The following is a 24103-nucleotide window of genomic DNA, read 5'->3' on the forward strand; positions in this document are numbered from 1 at the left end:
GAGAGACTAGAAGTGAAAAAACCCAGTAATGTCTTACCATTATTATGAAAATATTTTTGACTTTGTAAACCTCTGAAAGGCTCTCAGGGATGCCAAGCATTTCCTGGAACACATTTTAAGAACTACTGTAAAGGAATCCTTGACTGACTTATCATTGAATAATTCAGTTATTCAATAATAATTTATTCAGCTTCTTTCTGTGTGATGGAGACCACAATAGTTACCAGGAAGATAATGCACAAAAAAATATAATCCATGGCTTCCAAGGGGATGTAGTTTAGTAGAGAATACTAAGGAGTAAATAGGGGACAATTATACCATACAGCAAGTTGTGTCTCCAAGGTGCTTTTAGAGAATACAAACATAAAACCATAATCATGAAGAATAAGAGAACAGAAAAATCTTAGGGATGGGTAGATAACTTAGATATTATTATGCCCAAACCTCTAACCATTAGATGAAGCAAATGACTCTTTAAAAAGAATAAGAAAATGAGAATAGGATCTTGTACACAGATCTTCTAGCTCCTTGACAAATATTGTGGTACATATGTTCTTCAGGTTCCTGGAACTTACCAGGCATAAAATTAATGGTGACAAAAAAAAAGATGTCTCCACCCATATAAGTAGCTATAGTTTTTCTTTCATTTTTGCAAGTTTGAGCGGTTACTCTATTTTATCCCTGCCTGGCTTGGATTCTGCTTTAGAAACTTCAACCACTATTTGTGCATTATCTAACAACTCCCTTGACCCATTGTTTATGTGGTGTCTGTTTGGCAATATTCCAAACCTGGCTAAAATCAACTAATAACTTTCTTGACACTTGCTCCTGGATTATAGAATCTGCGGTGGAAACATACAACTGGGCCTTAGCCCTGGTCATGCTAGGAAAGGATGTATATTCTCTACTTATTGAGTGCAGGATTCTACATATAAATTGATGAGATCAACTTATTGTGTTGTACAAATATTCTATATTCTTACTAGTTTTTATCTGTTCAACACAGATTTCTGGGAGAGAGATGTTAAAATCATCTAATTTGATTGTGGAATTGACCATTTTCTTGATTCGTTCATTCAGCTTTTTATGTTTTGATTCCATGTTATTAGGCACATAGAGATTGAGGACTGTTTTTCTTTCTGGAAGTAAGCAAGAAATAAACACAAATACATTATTGTGTGTTTTCCCTCTGTTTGCTTAATCATAATTTTAAAAATCACTTTTAGTTTCAGTTTCACTGATCAACCTGACCTTTTACACTTGCTTTTTAGCTAAGTCTTTTATGTTCTTCCATTAATTAAATTTTGCATTAACATCTTTTTGTGCTTCTTGGATTGGAAGCTTAGTTTATCTTAAATCTTACTTGTTTTCTAATCCATGAATTTAAAACCATAACATTTACAATTTAACAGTAAACTTTTCTTATTTATTTGCTTATTATTGAATATGCCAGCTCATTTTTGCCACCTTTTCTTCCTTTCTTCTCTGGAAATAAATTATCTAATAATTCTTTCAGAATGGATCTGTAAGCGAGACACTTTCTGAGACCTAGCATAACTCAAATTATTTTCATTTATCCTTCTTGCCGGGTGATAGTTTACCTAAGTATAAGATTCTAAGGCCAAAGTTACTTTCCTTCAGACCTTTGGAAACTGATCCATGTCATTTTAATATTCAGTATTAATGATTTGACATGCACTCCTTTATGGAGATAATTTACTTGTTTCCCTTTCTAGGAGTTTTTAGGAATTCTCTCTTTATTCTTGCTTTTCTGAATTTATGTTATGTCTAGGTTTGAGGTTTAGATGTTATTTTTAATATATTTGTTATATTCGCCTAGCCTATTCTGCTCTCAAAGGGTCTTTTCAATCTTAAAATACCTGCCCGGTTTTTTTCTGCTAATTTGGTACCTCTACTATTATGGTTTTAACATTTCTCTTTTTAAAATCCATTTTGATTTATAGATTTTTCTTATAATCTTACCCTTTCTGCTTTATGTAACCATGTGAAACATATTCAGTTTTTCACATATAATCAATAATTCTACCATCTGAATAACTTAAGTCTCTAATTCTGCTGTTTACTGATTCTGTGGATGTTTGCCTACAGTAAAGGATTCCCACTGTCTTTTATAATTTTAGATTGTGAGCTCCTATTCAGCAGGGATTTAATAGGGAGAATCCTTTGAAGTTTGGTTTGAAGGTATGTTTTCCTGATGATTTTTGTATTTGCTACTCTTAGGTGAACCCAGGGTCATGAACAGTTCTTTACTAGTTTTTATGTTTCATTTTCAGCTTCAGGGTATTTAGTCAATGCAAGTAGTATAATTTAAATTTCCAAACCTTCATCAAGGCAAGTATGTGGTTCAAATATTAATGTTATGTTTCTTCACCCAAAGTCTAGGTTGGTAAATTCAAACTTTGTTTCCATCTCCCTTTGCCTGCCAGCAGTATATCACCATCCCTTACTCCCCGCCAATATTCCATTGAAGGTGTAGTTATTTCTTGAACAACCTTTTTGAGGGGTTTCATGTATGCCTTCATTTTGAATTCTATCCCTGTATAGCCATTATAACCCAAGTCTTTTTTGTTTTTTTTGAGGAAGATTAGCTAACTTCTGCCGACCCTCCTCTTTTTGCTGAGGAAGACTGGCCGTGAGCTAACATCCGTGCCCATCTTCCTCTACTTTATATGTGGAATGCCTGCCACAGCATGGCTTGCCAAGTGGTGCCATGTCCACACCCGAGATCCGAACTAGCGAACCCCGGCCACCGAAGCAGAACGCGTGCACTTAACCACTGCGCCACTGGGCCGGCCCCAAACCACGCCTTTTGATTAATGAAGCCAGCCAATCATTTTAGGGCAATCAAAGATTCTGAGCCCATTTACCAGTGTTAAAGTAATTAAACAGGGAGGCCATTAGACTGAGGTGGCCCTAATGCCTTGGTAGCCTACATAAGGAAACCAAAATCTGAGCCAGAGTCAATGCACTTGAATACTAGACAATAAAACTTAAGAATAACCAATCACAAACAGCCAACTCAGCTTTCCCAAATATGGTAACACATTAAACTAGAGCCAATCAAATAATTTCTCTGCTTTGCTTCCTGGTCTTCTCTATAAAAACCTCTCCCCTAGCTCCTGGCGGTGCAGTCCTCCTGACTACTTTTGATTTGGCACTGCTCAATTTGAGTGGATACATGCTCAAATAAACTCTTAAAAATTTTAATATGCCTCAATTTATCTTTTCACATCACTGTGGCTCTCATTTCCTTTTTTTTTTTTTTTTTGTATCTGTGGGGATTCCCTCTTAATTTATTGTAAACTCTGTTCTGCATTTAAGACTGTGGAATATTTTATCAACAATTTCTAGATATTTTACAGCAGAAGATTCCTCAGGTTCATCTAGTCCTTCATGATGTGTGTAACAGTCTCCTCTGCATTTTTCAGGGTTTCCTCATTGTTTCTTTTTCACACGGTGTCTTGGTTATAGGTTGTAAAATACGTAACATTCCTGTGTTATTTCTACACATTTGAAGCAGAAGAGGAGAGAGCAGTATATTCCTATATGACATCTTGAATTAGAACCTCTAATTAGTACTTTATACTGTAGCTAGAATTATATTTTATTGTAATGCAAAATCAATCTCGCCATGGCTGTGTTTAAAATTCTTCGAAGCCTGCCTGTTGGGGTTGTAGAATAAGATCCAAAAAGCGCTTGCAAGCCCTTTCAAAATTTGGCACCTGGTCAGAGGGGTCGTTAGTAAAAACTGTCCTCAATGTAATGATGATTAAGGACCTCTCTTTGCCATAACTTTCTCCCTTGAGCATTGAAAGGGAGTCAGCTAGGTAATTATGATAATCTTGAGAGTAGTTGTGAACTTTGGAGATGGAAGGAGAGCCATGTGTTGTGGAATGGGAAAAATTCCTGGGGTTCTAATTCAGAGGAGTGGGCCCATATTCACCCAGGTTTTTTGGTATAGGGAGGACTTTGCCTCATCTATCAGCCCCTTGGTACCAGGGCAGGCATATTTTGATCACCCGATGGTGCTTGACCCCTCTCCATGCAGACATGCTGACCTGTGGTGGGCAGGAGGGGAAAGTGTGCTCCTGATGAACTAAGAGCAGTTTCTTGTAAAGAGGGCATGGTGGGACCTGGATGTATTTGGAGCTCCATCCTTCCAATAGCCAACTCAGGCACCAAAGTTTTGACACTGGAGACAATTGTGCAGGGCCTTCAAGCAGCCCAGATGCAAGGCTTAATCCTGCCTCCCTCTTCAGCCTCACCTTTGTCACCTTGCCTCCTGATTTCTAATCTCTATTTGCATATCTTTTAGTATAGTAAAGGCAACATACCTGCCACCCTCTAGTAGAAACATACACTTTCCCATGCTTCACTTTCCCCCCACTTCCTTCCCTCCCCTGGATCTCTGCCACAACCATTGTACAGTAGCTTCATGTCGTCTTGGTTTTCCAAGGCCCCACATAGGTTAGGGTTAGTTCCTCTTGAGAAATATTCTTAATAGTGCATGCACTTCATGCATTTCCATATGATCAAGTTTCAATAAACACACAGGCAATATTTATGTTCGCCCACATACACACACACACAAGTCAGTAATATCTTTGAAGACATTGGTCATTGCATCTTGTTAATGTAAGTAAGCCCAAGTCAAACACAAGCCCTAGCCCACAGGATGGTTAAATTTCATTTTTATCTGCTATCCATTTTCCTAGGTGTGAGTATATTCTATTTTTCACATATTTCCATGCCCTTATGTATACCATAGGTTGACTCTTATATTTTAAGACTCTTTGGAGCAATACCAATGGTATAGTTTTTATTATTTACTCCACAGTGTTACCATAATATTGAGATATGGTTTATTATCAAAAATATTTGTTGAATAGAATAGATACAATTAACAAATTAAGTGCACAATTTAAGTTATGAATATAATTTTATGAATTCTGAAACATTATGAATTGGAAACTACATGAAAAAATATCACTTTAAAAATTTATTCTGATGCCCTAGGAAATCATGCAAAATCTCCTAAGAACATTATGCTTGTGTAGAATAATAACATACAACATCCTGAGTCATAGATATTAAAGGAACATCTGAAAGTATAATGTACAATTAATGAAGGAAAATTAAACATGCAATTGAGTTACTCTTTCTGCTGGAAGGAGAAATCAAATATACAGGAAGCATTAGTTTCCATTTATCTTCAAGTTCTAATCTGTATTCACATACATGTATTTGCATTCACAAGTTCAGATTTAATAAGCAGAAATGATTATTTTAGGCTGTAATTGATTATAGAAAGCCTGTGAGGATCAGACTTAAAATGTAACTCTCACAATCCCATGAAGTCAATCAAAACACAAATCACTGGGCTTGTGATTTAACACTTCTCTGTCTTCATTAACTGTACCATTGCCCCAGGCAAATCCCAACTTTAGCTGAAGCTGTTTATAAGATGCCAACCTTTCCTGAGCAACTAAATTTTAACACCACCCTCTCAGGCTGTGTGTCTAAATGAAGATCCAGGATTACATTTTAATAGGTGAGCCTTCTGTTTCATTTTTGTTCTACATTTAAAATAACTTTCTTAAAAGAAAAAAAGCATTGATGTTTCTGCTTACTTTGCATGCCACAATCTTCAGAGGTGTAGTTGCTTTGGTGAGAGAATTCATCTCTCCTGTTATGAGGGCAAGTCATATGACTTCCATTAAATTAGTGATTCTCAACCAATGAAATCACCGGGGAGCTTTTACAAGGGCTGATGCCTGGGTCGCACCCCAGAGATTCTGAGGCAATTGGTTCGGAGTTCAGCTTCCCCGGCATCGGATTTTTAAAAGCTCCCCGAGTGATTCTAATGTGCAGCTGAAGTTGAAAATCACTGCACTAATTAATAGAATAATAATGAATCACCAAATCACAGAGAAGACCGCACAGATAAAACTATGGTTATAATTGGAAACCTATTATTTTTGTGAAAGAATATTTTTGAAGGATTGAAAAAATAATAAATTTGAGATTTGTGTAATTGTATGCAGCCTTTATTTCATAGAAGATCCAATAACTATCATGGTGAATTACAATCAGGTGACTACTAATTTTGTGTATTTTCTTTTATAAGCATAAAGTGAACTAATCAAGATTCACCTATTCATTAATTAAACAAATATGTATTGAGTCTTTAGAATATGTTACTCTGATTTGTTGGTTCCTCCTATAAATAATTAGAAGGAACTTCGTTATTTCCAACATGATTAACCCTAAGTAGAGGAGAAGGAAAAAGTCTTAAAAGAGAGAACTTCTTAAACATAAAGCTCACCATCACCTTCCACAAACCAGATATGTGCACTGAATTATTCTTTCTGTCAAAGGAACTATGTTACTTGCTATACATAAAATTTAAGTGAATAAATAAGATGCTATATGCGAAAGTCAAGCATAGGAGGTAGTGGGTGCTCAATAAATATTCATTTCCCTTTAGCTTCCTCTGAAGCTTGGATTATTGTTGCAATAATAACAATCTGAATACGTAACTATCCTTTCCACTCTGAACTGTTACTTACATTATGGCTAGATTTAAGTTTACAAAATTACACTTCTGCAAATAGTACAGAGATATATAAAATAAAAAAGTTATCAACCTTCAACAACAAAATCTTTTCTTTATAGGAATAACTATTACAAAAACTTGGTATGTAACTCCCAGAAATTTCATACACAAACACATAAAACTTTAAATGTGTATACACACATAAGTGTATGAATGTATGTGTGTGTATATATATGTATGAATTTCTATTTCTTGGGAACATTTCATATTAGCACTCATAGAACTATTTCATCCTTTTTAGTAACTTACAAGTATCTAATATTATGTATGAATTTATTTTATTTTCCTGTTTTAAAAACTAAAGTTGTTTTAAATTTTTAACAAATAAAGAAATGCTTCTTTGAGAAGAATACATTTGTACGCTGACGATCCAGTAGATTGAGATAAATTGATGCTATAAGAGCGAGAGAGTGATAACTGTATAAATTAAGTCTTTGGGATGCTGAGAGAGGGCAGGATTCAGAGGAACTGGTTTATTTATTTCATTTATAACATGAGAAGAGGCAGTGAATATGCATATAGATATAGATGATTTGGTAAAACTGTTGGTGAGACATGAGGAAATTACTGACATTGTTTTTCTATAAATTTTTTTCTTTCAATACAATTTTAGGGGAAGACATATACAGGGTTTGGAAGATAAGTATACTATGTGAAATCTTCTGGGAGAATGGAAATGTAAATATAGCAGAGAAGTGTTGTGGAAATTCTGACCAGCAGAGGGCTCCTTTTAATATTAATAGTTATTAATTTAAAGGTAAATATATCCATGATAATGTACATTATTTTTCAATCAGCATTCATCTGTTTAGGGAAAAACCATTGAGTAGAAAGATACCTAGTTACAGCCAGGATAGGACCTTTTCCAGTTGTGTACTATGGAGGGAGAGAAGAGCAAAGGAATTGAAATGAGTTACTACAATTATGGGACACAAAATCCAAGTGGGATAATGAAGGACGTGAGTATGTGTGAAGCTGTGGGATTAATATATAATAATAATAAGTGACATACCAAATCGTTAGAGGTCTCAGTGAGGTTGAAAAATTACAAACGATAAAATTCTAGACTAGATAAACTGGAAAGATAGGAAATCATCGTTAGAGTGTGAGATGATTGCAGCAGAGATTTTTTGAGTCATGCAATCTCTAGTAATGATAAGCGCATGAGAGCCAGAGACTGAGGTTGATGGAGGAAATGAAAATTACAGTACAGTGTTCAGGAACTGTGAAGACAAAGTATGGGAGAGATCATCCTTATGGATATTGAATTATCCAGTATATGACGACACGAGAAGTGGTAGAAAGAAATCAAGTAAACTAGATGCTGAACACAACGGTAAATGAGAAGTGACTTAGCTGGCTGGTAGATGAAAGTATTAACAGGTGTATCAGTGAATGAATGAAGACTTATGGCATGAATTTCAGAAGACCTGGGGTTTTGAAGGAGGAAGATAAATCTTTTAAAATCAGTAATGAGTGCAAAGACTAAGACACTTACTTCTCCTTCAGTCCCTCATTATTTGTGTGGTTTAAATTGTTCTATATATTTACAGGCCATGGGGGTTTACCTTCTGTGGAATGCCTCTTCCAATACTATATCTGATTTTCTCTTGACTTGCTTGCCCGTGTCTTATTTGCAATAGTTGGTTATATATTCTACCTTCTGATACCATGTATAATATATGTTCAAATAATAGGCTATCTTTGCCTTTTAACTTTTTATGTCATCTTTATTTTTTATAGAATATTTAATTTTGAGATAGTTTTGTCAATTTTCCCATTATAAATTTTTTCCCTTGCCAAAAGCAAGCTACTCGTTTCTGGGGTCACAGCGTCAGCCCTGGATTTAGGCAGGGGGACTGGCTTTGTTCCATGCTATTGTTCAGTCCAGTGTATCCCTAATCACTGAAAGTCATTTAATACCCATCCTCACCGCCAATTTCTGGTCTTAACAAGCTTGGGCCTCAAGATTTTAGCTTCCACTCACTGCTTAGGGTTCTCGTATAATATTGGATGGATATATATATTAGGTATATAATATATATAAAATATTCCATGCACACCTACATACATTTTTATACAAATATTTTCTCAATAATTTCTACATTTAGATCGAAGAAAGTAGGTTACAAATATAGCTGTTCTACAATGGTAAGAAGTCAAGAACTTTTGGTCCAAAGAAAAACACCTCAAGCTTTGTAGATCCCAGACCCTCTCTCTAGAGACACACCTAAAGCTTCCACACATAGTACAACTGATTTAAAAGCCCAATTAACTGAACATGCCAACAGAAAAACAAACACATTTCATAGACTATTCAAAATGACTAAATGACCAATAATCATGTAAACTGTGAGAAAATACTAGTAATCCAATGAATGCATATTGAATTAAGAATGAAATACAATATGTCAACCATGAAACCAGTTGTTAAAACCCAATACTATTATCCCTAGTGTGTCCAGTTTATTGGCAAATGTGCTTTTTTGGATACAACTGATAAGAGATCACACTGGTAGAAATTTGCTTGTGACAAAATAAATGTTCAAAAATTTTGAAATGTACATCCCCTTGACTATTAATAATTCACTCAGAGAAAATTATCATACTTGTGTGCAAAGATTTGTACAGAAGGAAGTTCACAGCTGTGGTATTTAAAATAAATGTTGGGAAAATATTAGAAATGAAAAGGTAACTGACAAGCTGATGCAATAATATATGGCCAAAAAACTAAAATGCAGAAAAGGATGCTTAATGATATTGCAAAATGATTACACTATCAAGGGTGACGGGGCAAAGAAGAAGGTTGCAGAGCAGTAAGATTCCACTTAGGATAAACTCATGTGCCTATGTGTGTATGTTTGCTTATATGACTATGGATAAAAGAACATACCCCTACGAGTTAAAGATAGTTAAATGTAATTAAGTTACTTTATTTGGTGGGCAGATGACACTACTTTCCATATATATTACATTTGAAACAGACTTCCTTTTGTAAACAGACTTAAAAGGCTATCTTTTTTTTAAATTTAATTTTTTTGTTAATGAACCTACATTGACACATCATAATCACCCAAAGTCCATAGTTTACCTTAGATTCACTCCTGGTTTTGTACACTCTATGGGTTTGGACAAATGTACAATGACATGTATCCATCATTATAACGTCATAGAGTATTTTCACTACCTTAAAAAAGCACTGTGCTTCATTTATTCATCCCTCCCCCAACCACACAGCAACAACTTATCTTTTTATTGTTTCCATAGTTTTGCCTTTCCCAGAAAGTCATATAGTTGGAATCACACACTATGTATCTTTTTCAGGCTGGCTTCTTTCACTTAGTAATATGCATTCACAGTTCCTCTATATCTTTTCATGGCTTGCTAGCGCATTTCTTTTTAACCCTGAATAATATTCCATTGTCTGAATGTACCACGTTTTATTTATCCACTCATCTACTGAGGGAGATCTTGGTTGCTTCCAAGTTTGGGCAATTATGAATTAAGCTGCTATAAGTATCTGTGTGCAGGTTTTTGTATGGGCATCATTTTCAAATCCTGTGGGTAAATACCAAGGAAGGTAACTGCCGGATCATATGGTAAGAGTAGGTTTAGTTTTGTAAGACACCACCAACCTTGTTAGGGTGGAGTGGTGACTCCCAAGCTTCTTACATGCATAATCGGAAACTGGAAGTCTTATCATCCTTTAATACTCACATAAGCAAAGGAGCTGATATAGATCATGTACTCCAATTGTTTATTAGAATTCTGAAGAAAAGATCCCAGTTCTTACCACCTTACCTTTCCTTAATAACTTTATGGCTATCATTCCATTTTTATGTAATGTATAAAATTATTTAAAAGTCAATTCTCTATTGCACTCACAATATATGCCCATATAATTCTTGGACATCCCTTCCAAACTTTATGTATGGGTTTATTTGATCCATATTCTACATGAAGGACAGAAAAAGTTTAGGCATTTCTCTTCCTCATTGTTTCCTCTTTATCAACCAATGGAGAAACCTTACAGAAGCAGTAGGATGTTGTTTGCACCTTTTGCTGATTTTTCTTTGATCTTGAATTCTGTGAGTAGACACTAGGATGGATTAAAGAGAAGTCAGGGGCTGGCCTGGTGGTGCAGTGGTTAAATTTGCATGTTCTGCTTCAGCGGCCCAGGGTTCACTGGCTCGGATCCCGGATACGGACATGGCACTACTTGGCACTCCATGCTGTGGCAGGCGTCCCACATATAAAGTAGAGGAAGATGGGCATGGATGTTAGCTCAGGGCCAGTCTTCCTCAGCCAAAAGAGGAGGATTGGCAGTAGTTAGCTCAGGGCTAATCTTCCTCAAAAAGAAAAAAGAGAGAGAGAGAGAGAAGTCAACATCACTACTGGATAATACTATGTGGGGATTTCCTAAAGAATAGATTTAAGTTTATCTCCTCTTGGGACAGAGGAGAGTAACACTGAATTGAGTTTAAATGTTCATATATTTAAGATAGATATTTAAGTATTTAAAATGCTCAGTCTAGCAATTACTATTTGTGAGTGTGTGTGTGTGTCTGTCCACAACCCAAGTTTTAAGTTATAGTAAGTTTTATATTTTCATTCTTACTACCCTCTGTAATGTCTAAGCTTTTTTGTATAGTCTTGATTTCCATGTTGAGCTTGTAAAATCTTCCGTGAAACATTTGCTATTTCACTGTGCAAGAAGCTCAAGGTTTAGCATTTAGTTTTGGGACCTGGACCTGGAAAGGAACTGTTTAGTGTCAGGTTATTATAATTGTATACTTAACTCCAAAATGAAACAGACCAATAACTTTTATTAAAAAAAAATAAAAGTACTGTTCTGAGTAAATGGGTTAAGAGTCCTTTTGCACAGAATTTTAGTGCTTTGTAAATTAGATTTACTAAGAAAATAATATAGTTGAGCAAATTAGAAATAAGCCCTAACTCTAATGAGCTGACCATTAAGAATAACAAACATATTAAGAATGAACCCAAAGAGGATTCTGGGAAGATGGCAGAATAGGATGCATGAGAAATCTGTTTCCTCACCTAGAAAATTTCTTGGCAGAATCTTGACACAACTATTTTGAAACTCTGGAGTCTATTGAAGGCTTGAAACTTCCAAGGGAAGACTTGGGTGGCAATTTGCTAATTTTGGTCAATTTCATCCTTGTGGGAGCCAGGGTAGGGATAAAAGGACCCTGTCCTCTAAGTCAAAGACACTATCCACAGAGTACAAAGGCAACCCACAGAATGGGAGAAAATATATGCAAATCATAAATCTGACAAGGGATTAATATCAAGAATATATAAAGAACTCCTAAAACTCAACAACAAATAGATAAACAACCCAATTCAAAAATGGAAAAAGGACTTGAATAGACATTTCTCCAAAGATGATATATGAATAACCAATATGCACACAAAAAGATGCTCGATGTCACTAATAATTAGGGAAATGCAAATGAAAACTACAATTAGCTACTACCTCACACCAATTAAGATGGCTACCATAAAAAAAAAAACAGAAAACAACAAATGCTGATGAAGATGTGGATAAATTAGAATCCTTTTGAACTGTTGAATCCTTGTGAATGTAAAATGGTAAAACCACTGTAGAAAACAGTATGACGATTCCTCAAAACTAAAAATAGAATGACCATATGATCCTGCAATTTCATTTCTGGGCATATACCTAAAAGAATTGAAAGCAGCGTCTTGAAGAGGTATTTGTACATTCGTGTTCACAACAGCATTATTCATAGTAGCTAAAACATGGAAGCAACTCAAGTGTCCACCGATTAATGGATAAGCAAAATGTGGTATATTCAAACAAGGAATATTATTCAGCCTTAAAAAGGAAGGAAATTCTGCAATATGCTATAACATAGTTGAACCTTGAGGACATTATGCTAAGTGAAATAAGCTGGTCACAAAAAGACAAATACTGTAGGATTCCACTTATATAGAGCATATAGTCAAAATCATAAAGATAGAAAGTATAATGATGGTTGCCAGGGACCAGGAGAAGGGGAGTATGATGAGTTATTGTTTAATGAGAGTAGAGTTCCAGTTTTAAAGATGAAAAGAGTTATGAGGATGGAAGTTGGTGATAGTTGCACAACAATGTGAATGTACTTAATACCACTGAACTATACACTTAAAAATAGTTAAGATGGTAATTGTTATGTTATGTGTATATTACCACAATAAAAAAAAGAGGAAAAAAAGAAGGAACAAAAATTCTTAACATGGCAAGCTTGGGCAAGATATATCACTAAGAATCAGGTGCTAACTTCCAGTGAGAGAAAATAATCATGACAAATGTCTTCACAGCTAACACTTGCATAGCACTTTGTACCAAGCACTACTCTAAATGTTTTCTATATATTATTTTTCATAACAACTCTATGAAGTGGGTATTATTATACTCATTTTATAAATAAGCAAACTGAAGGATAGAAGGGTTAAGTACCTTTCCCAAGGACACACTGGTAGGGTACATCAAGTCCTAAAGCAGTCTGAGTTCCAGAGATCATGTCTTAAGACGCTACTGAAGCCAGTCATTGTCAGGGATGCAGTGGTTGCTGTATTAAAGCTCATTTATTTAGATAATGACTCCTAAGACCTAAGGCTCATATTTTGACATTTTCATAGACAAACTGGCAGAGACTTGAGGAAAGCAAAGGTTGAAGAGGATCCACTCTGGAGGAGGATGTCCAAGCCATGAGAATAATCTACTGTGAGACTAAGAATATTGAAAGGAAAGAGAGGCAGGTTCTGCTTCCTACTTTGACTACAAAGTACATCCAAAATCACCTTCAGCTCTTATTAGAACCTGGGTATGTAGTGTAGTATTCCATTGTGTTTAGAAATATAAAAGACAAGAGGCAGCCTGAAGTGGTCTTTGGTACTAGAATTGGGGACTGTGGTTTAGTACGTAGTTGCGCTTCCCCAAGTGCTTCCAAGAGGTTTAAATATGTGAATATTCTCCTTGGGGCTATGTGTGAAAAAACACTGATGGAATTGTCTTATGTCCTGTCTAAAGCTTCTCTTAGAGAAGTAAACAGACTCCATTAATTAATAAGCTAAAAATTACCACCAGATGCCTAGGATATGAAGAAGTGATAATATCCAGGTGGCCTAGAGAACAATTCTTTGTCAAGGGAAATATAGGTGGGGAAACCCTGAGGCTAGGGGTTGGGAATGAAGGAAAGAATCTGAAGAACCTATGAAAGCACTCGCTGAAACAAATAGTCAACTCTAAACACTTTCCAACTTCAGAGCGCTGAAGCACCACCACAGTACCAATCAAATAAGAATTTTTCTGCTCTCTTTACATCATCTCCCTTTCTCTGATACATATCACTATGTCTGCTCCACCTGGAAAGGGACATAGATCATAATAAGAAAGACGTAGAAGAACAGGCAGAAGCAAAAGGACAGAAAAGAAAAGGACCTTATATATTCGTTGTAGGACTAAGTTAGGAAACTTTTTTGATTATTATAATAAACATCTTAATTACTGGCCAGACAATAACCCAAAAAATGATATTTCCCATAAATTTCATCCAGAGGCAGGGGAATCCAGTTCTGTCAAATACATTTAAGGGGCAGTAGGAGACAAAAACAAATTTATTTTCTGATTAAATCATAAGATGTATGTTCAACATAATGTTTACTGGTTACATGAAGGACACTATAAGGAACAGCCATTCACTTCTTAAGCTACTGTTGAATTGCTGTTGAAGATATTTTACATTTATTATATAAAACTAACTCTATATGTACCCATGACAATGCATGTGCTATGAACTTCTCTTTAGGAAGATTTATACATTTACTAAAATATATTCTTTAACTGCTATTGTTTTTAATCTGACAAACATTGCACACCTTGACTTTTCTCTAGATTATTTCTTCATCTTAGAAGCTCAGTTGCAGCCTCAAAGGAAAATAAATGTCATGCTCAGAATAGAAAATTTCCAAGAGAGTCTAATGAAGGGACTATTTGCAAAGGTGTGAGCAGTCTGTGGGGAAGTCATTAGGGATAGTGCAGAGATCCTGTGATTGAAACAGAAGTTTTACCACTTGCAGGCCTGAAGTTATGAGGGACTAAAGTGAGGATCAGAACCCAGAACCTATGGTGTATAGAGGTCTTCCTTCAAAGAAACACTGGCCTTCATTTGAGGAACACAGCCAGGCTGAGGGGACCCCACAGGTAAGAACAAAAGAAACCAATATGCTGACCTCACTCCCTTGCTGCCTTACAATCTCCTACTGGGTATACCCATGGTGGAACTCAAGGAAACCGGAGAGCTAGCAAGCTCATTGATGCACTCCATACAGATCAGATGCCAATGGGCCGAGTTCCAAAGTATAGAGACGGAGAACGGCACTGCAGGACTGAATAGAAGATATCCAGCAAAGGGTTCTTAGCAACAAATTTGGAATCCTTCATAAAAACTATGGTCATTGACATTTATATATTTCTCAGTGTACTAATTTTACTCTTGACTCTATTATTTTTCTGTAGTGCTTTTCCCTTTGTCTTGATATGTGAAATATATAGTCGGCCCTCCGTATCCCTGAGTTCTACATCAGCGAATTCCACCAACTGCAGATTGAAAGGCCTACGACAGTGGTGTCTGTACTGAAAATGTACAGACTTTTTTTTCTTGTCATTATGCCATAAATTATACTGTATAACAACTATTTACAGAGCATTTACATTGTATTAGGTATTATAAGTAATGTAGAGATGATTTAAAGTTTACAGGAGGATGTGCATAGGTTATTTGTAAATACTACACCACTTTATATAAGGGACTTGAACATCCGAGAATTTCAATATCTGAGGAGGTCCCAGAATCAATCCCCCAAGGATACAGAGGGACAACTATATATTTTAAACACTACAGGTATTTTTTCAAAGTAACTCTTTTTGGAAGAAAATAATAATTATTTGAACATATAGAGGAATTATCATTTTATCAATTACTTGATGCACTTACTGTATATTTAATTTGTGCCTTCTACCAACCAAAACACTTAAGTGTCACAGTACAGTTCTAGTAACTTTATTTATCAAAAAATTTTAGAAAAAGCATCATTGCAGGGAGTAGATATTCAGAAAAATATTTTAAGAGAAGGAATATAAAAACCTATGTTCTACACTAAACAACAGACAAATATCAGTTTCCTGTTATTCTTCAAGTAGTTTAAGATATAGTTACCTGTAACTATAATGGTCTAATATTCATTCCAAGAACAGAAAGATACATAGACAACTGCATTTTCTGTCCCTAAAGAAAATATCTCAGATCACTTTTATCACCAACCTAAAATACATGGCAGTGTAAGTTGCACTACATTCTCTACTTTTATTCTGATCATTTCTGTATGGTTTGACATGCCAAATATTCATACAATAAAGTTAGTTATATGTTTGTCATTGTCATTAGTTCTATTCTAAATAATAATCTAGGTGTTTTTTTATAATAATATATGTTTATTGTTCTTTTATGCATACTTTTGATTTAAGAATTGGGTCTTGACATTTGGTATCTTTAATTTTTACTTTGCATGGCAAAGTTCTACATAAGAATTAAGACATCAAGTTACTTATATGGCTGAATAAATGTGGCTTACCCAGGAATAGTGACAAGATTCTTGCCTTTCAGTACTCAAAATTAGTGTTTCAATATCAGCTATCTAGCTGAGAAATTATTTACTAGATAGTTAAAAAGGCTTTTATATGACATGATAGTTCTTCCCATGAGATCAACTGGCTGACTGAGAAGATACCATCATGAGTTTGTAGAAATATCAGTGGTCTTCAATTCAGAAAAACTGTATTTTGGTTATGGCTTTGGTGGTAAAATCTAATGGCTTTCATTTCTTTCATCTGAAGGGGTTAAGTAAAAGATATCATATGGATTGACTAACACTGAAGAGTCAAGAATTTTTAAGGAAGCTTCTGCAGCTTTTGGAGTGTGAATGTAACAGGTTGGGCTCCTCCTCGAGCAAACCCTGACAGGTGAGTTTGGATGCAAGTAGTTTATCTGGAAGGTGACCCTGGAAACACCTGTTTGGGAGAGGAGACATGGTGTAGGTAAGGAAAGGAAGCCAATAAAGGGTGTGTTATTGATCAGGTTACTCCCGTGAGCACCCAAGGCACAATCCTACTAGGGAACTCTGGGATACTGTGCAGAATGTGCCTCAGAGATTCCTCACCTGAGGGCTAAAGAGGCTTAGATATTTACCTCCAAATCCCATATGTTATCGGTTGAGGGTTGCTGTTAGGGCCTTCAACTCATCAGGAATTCCAGCCTGTCCCAAACACGGGCCAAGGGGTTTCAGGTGCTTCCAGTTGGATGCTGTAGGCTTTTGCTAAAATTGGCAGTAATGAGGGAATACAGGCAGAGTATCAACATATCTGCTAGAGGAGAAAACAAAAAGGCAATGAATGTGACCTAAGAATTTAGTGTTTCCCCAAGCTCCCCGTGCTCCTGCAGTGTACTGCCTGACCACTTAGTGTTTCCCTTAGCATAGGACTGATTACACTTTACCTTTTCCTGTTTAATATCTTCTCCACTAGGTGTATGAGGGCATACATCATGTCAATCACATAATCCATCAGTGACTAGCACAAGACTTTAACATAGTGGGTACTTAATAAATATTTGTTGACTGAGTTAAGGCATGAATGAATGAAGCCCTAGTGATGTGAGAATGGACAAAACATTAGGAAGTAGAACCTCACATTCACCCATATTCTATTGGAAACAACTTAAAGGACTAAGACTGCATTTACTTATTATGTGCTTTCTAGAGTTTTTAGAGAATTGTAGTTACTCACTAAATGTTTCTTCAACTGAATTGGAAAAAGATGGTTTAGATCCCATTATGGAATTATCTAGGAATGATTACTAACAATAAATTAGGTGCTGCGCTTATTTTGTTTTATATCTATAGTGTACAAATGTTTAATATCTTATGTAGAAAGAGTATAAAATAGGGTTATATTGGTGGGATTTTTGTTAATTCTGAATGGAAAAATCTGACATTTTGTTTAGAAATGTCAATGTATAATTACGCAAAATCTCATAATTTTACAAATAACCAGTCTATGTATCCCTACTTGTCACTACACAAATGGGTGTTACTCAAATGATTATGAAACTAAATCTTATTAAAAGTGGCATAAATATTGGAGCCTTCTCTAAATTGAAAGCAAGTTTTAGGAGCTTTCCTGTAATCCATGATCCTTCTTCCTTTATTTTGGACAGCATCATCACACAGCGCTGCATTCTGTAAGAACTTTCATTAACTGAAGTAAATTATCCCCTTTCAATATTGATCTCTTGAAAAATAGATCCACTTTTTCCACATTATAATGGCAGAAATAAGCCTTTTTATTTGATATCTCAGCCAAAACCAGAATTAATATCCCATGTCTATTTAAATACCAAATGAGGTCACATTGATATGACTAAAACACTAAACAAATGATCTCATCTGCAAAATGAAGATAGAGATAACATACCACAAAGTATCATAAGATTTGAATACTAAGAAAAATAAAACCTTTCACATAGGGCTTAACATCTGTAATGAAGAATTAATATTAAAAGCAAATTTTCCATTAGTAATTTGATAATCGTTAAATAAATATATGATGAGGAGGTAAAGGCAGTTAGCATTCTTTACAAAAATTCTGGATATATAAGAAAGATATCAAGTCAACAGTAAGGAAGAATAAAAGGGAAATGTGCTAAATTAGCTAAATACAGAAATACATATGGAGTTGAATGGCAATGAGAAATTAGTACAGATTGCTAAAAAAATGAATATCAGGAAACAGTATGCCTGCCTGTGCTGGGATATGATTTGAATGCCATAACTGTATTAGTAATGCAAAGGCAACAGCAGTAACCCTGTTCCACACTGAACTCTCAACATGCGTTGATTGAGTAGTACCCTAAGAGGAGAAAACCAGAACACTGGAATTCACCAGCTGGGGTTCAGTTACTTTTCAGACAGCTAAAGAAGTGTCCAAACTACATATGTCTGGAAGCAGTGAGGAAAAAATAATGACAAAGAATGATGAAGTATGAATTTTTAAATGAAGTTCAGCTATATTTTAAAATAAAGAGGAAAACGCTATATTTAACTTCTCTTTTGATTGCCCCTGCCCCCTCCTCACCCCAGGGCCTTACCCTCCCTTCCCTCTTCAACACTCAGTTTCTAACCTCTAACCATTGTGTTTCTCAGGGCTCTGGGTTTTCCCAGAGATGCCCCAGGGCACCTCTGCTAGAATAGAAAGGAGTTCAAGATCCAAAAAGCTCCTCCACCCTCAATTCTGCCAGGGCAGCAACTCTTTTATCTGTCTATAAATAGTTTTGTGTAAGATCTCATTTGAAAAAACTCTATCCCTTTAAAGTTTGAAAAATACTATTCTAGCTCTCTTAAACTCCATCCTAAAGAAAGATATTTTCTATAGCTTTACCAATGATGTTTCTATATCACATTAGTAACCCGTCAAAGGGAAGGGAATTCAAAAATGTTCTTGCTTTTTAAAGTGTTTCAACACCAGAAAGCAAATATATGAGGAATCTATTACAAAGGAAGGAGGATCTTAGGTTCAAGGTTAATATTTTCTTCGTGGAAATACCGTAAACCTTGGTCTAGACATGCTTAAAGCTATATCCATAGACCTCCAAGACTTTACGAGCCTTGGTTACCTCATCTGCAAAATAGGAATAATGCCTATTTGGGGGTGTTTTGGAGAAGATTAAATTATATAAAAAGTCCTAATGCAAAAGGCCTAGTCCATAGCCTCAAAATTGTAATTTACTGTCAGGAAGTCAAACCAAACTGAAAGCTCTCAACTTTATCTACATTTCTTTTAAAGTCTTATTTATACTCTTCGTTTCTTAAAAAATCACATTTAAATAGTAAACTCTAAAAAGGTACAAAATATGAAAAGCATGGAAGAGCAATCAAATAGGAAAATATAGTTACTTAAAAATTTAGTCCGTTGCAATTAGCATGTCCTGCTCTCATCTACCTTACTATGATGACAATGTCATAGGTAAGAAGGCAGTACCATGAGCCATTAGCTGGGAGTATCGTAAACATCATTGTTGACTGATTCTGACTAAGAGTTCTTGCTCTTAGAATTTACTTTATGTTCACATCAGTTTCTCTAGTTCTGACCTTCTTTTGGCCACTAGTCTTATTTGAACTTTCCTGCTTGGTTCCCATATTTCCTATAACAATACTTCCATACTCCCAGTTCTGCAATTTTCCAGTGCTAGTGGTACAGTCCCATTCCTGAGTGGTCCCAGTTGGGGCTTTGGATATGCATCTGGGTCTCTCACTTAGATGATTAATATGTCAAAGGCTATCTATCTAAGCTTTGTGTCTGTCCCTAATACTCTCAGAGTGTCTGGAAACAGGAAAAAGAACTTCTTTCCTTCCTTTTTTCTAACTTTAAACAAAAATAAATTGACAGCCTACTACATGTCCTGCACTTTGGAGGATACTGGTGATATAACGAAGAATAAAATCAGATATGACCTCTGCTTGCATGGAATGTATGTCTAGTGCAGGAAGTGAGCAATAAACATTAAACAAATACCCACCCAAAGAAATTTCAGAATGTCAACTACACATGTGCTGTAGAAGTAGACAGTGTTATGAGAGTCTTTAGAAAAACTTGACTTTGCGAGAAGTCATTGGAAAAATGACACTACAGTTGAGATTAGAAAGATATGTAGGAGTAACTTCTGTGAAGAATATGAGGGGTAAAATATATCTATCGACTACAAGAAATATCATGAATAAAGACCTTATGGCAGGCAGGACTAAGTAATTGAATAAATACTTTGAAAAAGACATTCTGGCCATGATATAGATAATGGGTAACGAGCTAAAAGTATCTGGGGAGAAAATTTAGGCCATTGAGAATCCAGATGAGAGGATTTTTTTTGTGTTCCAGGATTAAAGCTTACGTTTGCTCAATGACTGATGCACACAAAGATGAGAGTTATAGTTGATTTAGTTTCAAGTTATTTTTGAGAATTTCAGAGACCTTGCGTGAGGTCCAGGGTTTTTGACACCCTCAGATTTAGTGACAGCAGAAATAGAAGCTGCAGTCACACAAAATGAGGGCTAGCTGATGATGTTTATTAAAGGAAGCTCATTAGCTATGAAAAGTATAGGTAGGTCATTTTACGGAGTAGGAAACTGGGGCCCAAAGAAGTTAAGAAATTTACACCAGATTTACATTTCTGAGAAACAGTTGAAATCAAACCACCCATATTCTGCCCAAATAATTACTTTTATTCATTCGTAAACAATTATTGTATACCTATTATGTGATAGCCACAATTTAAATACTGAGAATTCAATATTGAGCAAAGTAAAAATGATCACTGTGCTCATAAAACTCATAGTATTGTGAAGAACCCTGAAAATCACAATGTCAAAAGTATATAACATGGGAAGTACAGCTCATAATGCACATGCTTTTATTAAGTAGGCACTAAAAATAATCTTGTTGAGTTAGGGAAGACTTCCTGGAGTAAGTGACATCCATTTTGGGGCAGGGCACATAAGCATAAACCAGGAAAGAGGGGTTTAGAATGAGAATATTTCAATCAAAGAGAATAGGACATGAGAAAGGCAAGAGTTGAGAGGGAGAGATAAATGGGTATTGAGAAATAAGAAGGAAGAGATAAACAGCCAAATCATTCATATATTTGTTAGACATGGTAAGCAGATGTATTTATCCTAAGAATGCTGAGAATTCCACATAGGAGTAATAAGATCAGATTTGCACTTTAGAAGGACCCTTCTGGCAACGATGGGGAGGATGGACAGAAGAGGGGCAAAACGAGAGACAAGGACACGTGTTAAGAAGTTGCTTAAGTTACACAGGCGAGTGATGTGGTGGTCTATATTAGGATGGGAACCGTGAAGAGGAGGAGAAGTAAGTCAATTCCAGAGATGCAAAGGACTAGACTTGATGGTTAAATGGTATCAGGATAGCAGATAGGAAGATAGGAAGAGAAAAGGAGGTGTGAGAATAACACGAAGTTTTACCATAAATTCTCCATGAGGAGCATTTTTAAAGATGATGAGTTGTAATAATCATAAATTTGCTTTTCTTTCTAGCAGTTGCCTCTATGCATGCACTCCTAAACAACACATTGTTTAAATTTGCCAGTTTCTGAACTTTATATAAATGGGATGTTCTTCTATGACTTGCTTTTTTCTCTCAACATTATATGTTTCATATTCATCTGTGTGGTTGTGTTTAGCAGTGGCTCATTCAATTCCATAGCTGTATCATGTGTTGAATAGTATACCAAAATTAATTCCTGTATTAAATGAGTGATATGCATTTGAGTGTTTCCAGTTCTTTTCTGTTATGAACATTGCTTCTAAGACCATCATTATACATGTCTCCGGATACACATGTGCAACAGTTTCTCTAAGATCGTTACCCAAGAGTAGAACTCCTAGGATGTATGTATTCCAGTGCTTATACCAAGTTATGCTTCATCTAGCATTGTAAATTCCAGTTGTGCCACATCCATGCCCACTCATGCCTCATATTATCTGGCTTTTCTTTTTTTATTCCTCCCTTCCCTCATTTCCTTTTTAATGTATTAGGTATGAAATTATAATTCATTATGTTTTTAAATTCCATTTCCCTGACTTTTAACGAAGTTAAACATTTTTTTTCGTATATCTGGTGTTCATTTATATTTCTCAAATGGAATTATCTGTTCAAAATTTTCACTTATATATTCTTTCTATTGGGTTATCTTTTCCTTATTTTAGGAGTTTTGTTTCTATATTGTGAACCCTAATGATTTATCAGTTAAATGTGTTGCAATTTTTCCTCATTTGAGACATATTTTTCTGTTTTTAAAAATGTATCCTGAGATAAAAAATAATTCTTAACTTTAAAGTAAACATTATCAATCCTTTTAAAATTTTTTTCTGCTTTCTGTGTTTACTTTTAAAAACTTTCCTTGGGGCCTGGCTGGTGTGTAGTAGTTGGGTTTGTGGGTTCGAATCCTGGGTGCAGACCTACACACCACTCATCAAGCCATGCTGCGGTGGTGTCCCACTGGCACAGATGTTAGCTCAGTGACAATCTTCCTCAGCAAAGAGAGGAAGATTGGCAACAGATGCTAGCTAAGGGCCAATCTTCATCACCAAAAAACAAACAAACAAAACTTTCCTTTTCCCAGTGGCCATAAAGACAATCTCCTACGTTGTTTTCTAAAACATTACAGATATGGCCCTCATATTTAAAACTATAATCCACCAGAAAATGATTTTATCTGTTATAGTAGAGGTTTAATTCCAACACTTTTCCCTGTGGATAATATATTTTTCTCATTTCATGTATAGCATGAGTTAATCTCAGCAGAACCAGATTGACCACATACCTAACCCAGACAATCCTGTAGTCTGGTACTGACTCTTGGCCAAAGCTGTGGAATACAGTGACTAAAGAGAAATGATATTCTGTAACCATGAGTATATGAATTGTTTCAAAGTGAGATATAACCAGCCTGTCAGCATTGTTTACTAATAATGATAGGATTTTTTATTTCTATCTGATTTCAGTGAAGCCTAAGGGTTTTGGATGGTTAAGACTGGTCTACTTTTGCATGCATGCCGGTAGTGATTTGAGATCTGGAGGCAAAGCACGTCCTCTGTGACCCATTGGTGGGAGGACAAAGAAGCCTGCTCCTGATATCTCTGGAGCCTTCAGTGTTTTTCTTCACCTGCTGTCGCTGTACCATATCATTTACCTCTAACAAACCTGCTAAATATAACTGATTGAGTCCTGTGAGTTCTTTCAGCAAATGAAAACTTCAACCAATCAATGTCTAATTAGGGCACTCCCTTTATTTATTAACATCTCTCAGCTCTGACATAAATAAGTTTTCATATATTGTGGTTCTCATCCTGAGGGTCTTTTTAAAAAAATTTTCTTCCATTTGGCTATACCTGCATGAACATCCTTTATCCTAATTAATGGTTACTTTAAAATAATAATTAACATTTGATAAAATAACCCCTACCATGTTCTTCTTAAGGAGCATCTTATATATTCTTGGAAATTGGCTCTTCTACATAAATTTGAGAGCCAGCTTGGCAAGTTTATTAAAAACAATCACAATAAAAAATATGATAAAACCCCCTGGGCCCAGTGTTTTATTTGTAGGAACTTTTTAAAATAGCAGGTTGAATTTACTGGTTTTGAAATTATTTAGATAGAATATGCTTAGGTCTGTTTGCTGGTCTCATGAAATGAGTTTGGAAACGTTTCTTTTCTCTTCAATGTTTTGGAAGAGTTTGGGAAGTATTTGTGTTAATTTTTCTTTAAATATTTTGTGGAATTCACCAGTGACACCACCTAAC

The sequence above is a fragment of the Equus caballus genome, chromosome X (assembly GCF_041296265.1).
Source record: "Equus caballus isolate H_3958 breed thoroughbred chromosome X, TB-T2T, whole genome shotgun sequence".
NCBI classification, from domain to species: domain Eukaryota; kingdom Metazoa; phylum Chordata; class Mammalia; order Perissodactyla; family Equidae; genus Equus; species Equus caballus.